We start from the raw sequence: 3027 nt of genomic DNA, 5'->3' as shown, positions 1-3027 counted from the left end.
ACTGTATAAAAATAAAAGTCATCTATGTGTGATGAGGTTATAATTCACAAACTAAAATTAATATACAAAAGTGTACTGAAACCGACAATCAACTACATAATGTTATTATTTCAGGTACTTGCAGTAACATGCGCAGATATGATGCTAAAGAGCATAGTTTTGACAGCAAGACTCCCAAGGTGTTCTACTGTCCTCAAGATAAACCGACAGGTATGGAAAAGATGTACGTAAAGGCCAAACCGATAGAGAAACTGTGTGAATATGGAGGAAAGAAACTTCCCAAAAATTACCTTTCGACTGTTATAACGATGTGGACGAAACAGAATACGCATGCGCTGAAAAGCCGGATTTTAGTAAGCAATGTCGTGGAAGAGCCTTTGGGATAATCAGACGTAAAGATTGGTAACTTTAAGATGGCTGATTAATTACTGAGGCCAGCGCATGTGGACTGTTAGATAACCAGTACAATGTTAAAAACATCCGCATTCATTTGTGGAAGTAACCAGTTTGTTGACACTTTAAGTACTGTACCTAATGAATCCAGTAAAGTATGTTGACAGTGTACATACTGTACCAAATGAAACCAGTAAAGTATGTTGGCACTGTAAATACTGTACCTAATGAATCCAGTAAAGTATGTTGACAGTGTACATACTGTACTTAATGAATCCAGTAAAGTATGTTGACAGTGTACATACTGTACCTAATGAATCCAGTAAAGTATGTTGACACTGTACAAACTGTACCTAATGAATCCAGTAAAGTATGTTGACAGTGTACATACTGTACTTAATGAATCCAGTAAAGTATGTTGACACTGTACATACTGTACCTAATGAATCCAGTAAAGTATGTTGACAGTGTACATACTGTACCTAACCAATCCAGTAAAGTATGTTGACAGTGTACATACTGTACCTAACCAATCCAGTAAAGTATGTTGACAGTGTACATACTGTACTTAATGAATCCAGTAAAGTATGTTGACAGTGTACATACTGTACCTAATGAATCCAGTAAAGTATGTTGACAGTGTACATACTGTACTTAATGAATCCAGTAAAGTATGTTGACACTGTACATACTGTACCTAATGAATCCAGTAAAGTATGTTGACACTGTACATACTGTACCTAACCAATCCAGTAAAGTATGTTGACAGTGTACATACTGTACCTAACCAATCCAGTAAAGTATGTTGACAGTGTACATACTGTACCTAACCAATCCAGAAAAGTATGTTGACAGTGTACATACTGTACCTAACCAATCCAGTAAAGTATGTTGACAGTGTACATACTGTACCTAACCAATCCAGTAAAGTATGTTGACAGTGTACATACTGTACCTAACCAATCCAGTAAAGTATGTTGACATTGTACATACTGTACTTAATGAATCCAGTAAAGTATGTTGACATTGTACATACTGTACCTAACAAATCCAGTAAAGTTTATTGACACTGTAAATACTGTACCTAATGAATCCAGTAATGTATGTTGACAGTGTACATACTGTACCTAATGAATCCAGTAAAGTATGTTGACACTGTACATACTGTACCTAATGAATCCAGTAAAGTATGTTGACACTGTAAATACTGTACCTAATGAATCCAGTAAAGTATGTTGACACTGTACATACTGTACCTAATGAATCCAGTAAAGTATGTTGACACTGTAAATACTGTACTTAATGAATCCAGTAAAGTATGTTGACACTGTACATACTGTACCTAACCAATCCAGTAAAGTATGTTGACAGTGTACATACTGTACCTAACCAATCCAGTAAAGTATGTTGACATTGTACATACTGTACCTAACAAATCCAGTAAAGTTTATTGACACTGTAAATACTGTACCTAATGAATCCAGTAAAGTATATTGACACTGTACATACTGTACCTAATGAATCCAGTAAAGTATGTTGACACTGTAAATACTGTACCTAATGAATCCAGTAAAGTATGTTGACACTGTACATACTGTACCTAATGAATCCAGTAAAGTATGTTGACACTGTAAATACTGTACTTAATGAATCCAGTAAAGTATGTTGACACTGTACATACTGTACCTAACCAATCCAGTAAAGTATGTTGACAGTGTACATACTGTACCTAACCAATCCAGTAAAGTATGTTGACACTGTAAATACTGTACCTAATGAATCCAGTAAAGTATGTTGACACTGTACATACTGTACCTAATGAATCCAGTAAAGTATGTTGACACTGTAAATACTGTACTGTAATGTAGCAACTATTTAGCAACTCTGTAAAAAAAGTACTTTATTTGACCAACATTTCGTTACACTTTATCTTTCTACTAGTTTCATTTTTGTGTTGAAAGAACAAGTAATTTGAGTATACAGCAGTGATAAGGTGTTTGATAAGGTTCTGTTCACAAGTCACTAAAATCCGAGTGTTTTATATCTGAAAGAATATACTATTTAATTTAATAATATCAAGAAATAAAACAAAATTGAACGATTTTTTAAGCCGACTTATTTTCTATAGAGACATCTAACTCTAGAGAAAAATTTAACGGTTATACTTTCAAATATCATTGGTTTGACTTTGACTCTTTTTATTTCCAGAAACGTATGAAAACTTCAAATGAAACGGAAACAATTCTTTCTACAACTGCGTCGCCATCTGTTGGGTTAGTCGAGAATCAGTGAGATATGGAGCAAACGGAAACGTTTCATATATTTATCTGTACCTGGAGCTTACCCTATTTATGTAAACATATCCATTAACAAGGATTTGATTGCCACGATAGGTCAAAGGTTTTGAGCACAATATTTGTTAAGACTTTAGCGGTGAAGGGCTATATTTGGGCTAATTGGCATTATGAACATTTGATATTAAGGTGTCGGGAAAATTTCACTAAACTTGTTAACAAAGATATATGGGATATCCCATAATCCCACAACTTCAGTGTAAAATGGTGATGGTTAGTGTGTGCTAATAAACGATATCGAGTTCATTTTAAACAATCAGTATTGAAGGGCGACTTTTGG

Source organism: Tachypleus tridentatus, chromosome 1, assembly GCF_004210375.1.
Source record: "Tachypleus tridentatus isolate NWPU-2018 chromosome 1, ASM421037v1, whole genome shotgun sequence".
NCBI classification, from domain to species: Eukaryota; Metazoa; Arthropoda; class Merostomata; order Xiphosura; family Limulidae; genus Tachypleus; species Tachypleus tridentatus.
Note: the sequence above shows the minus strand (reverse complement) of the source record.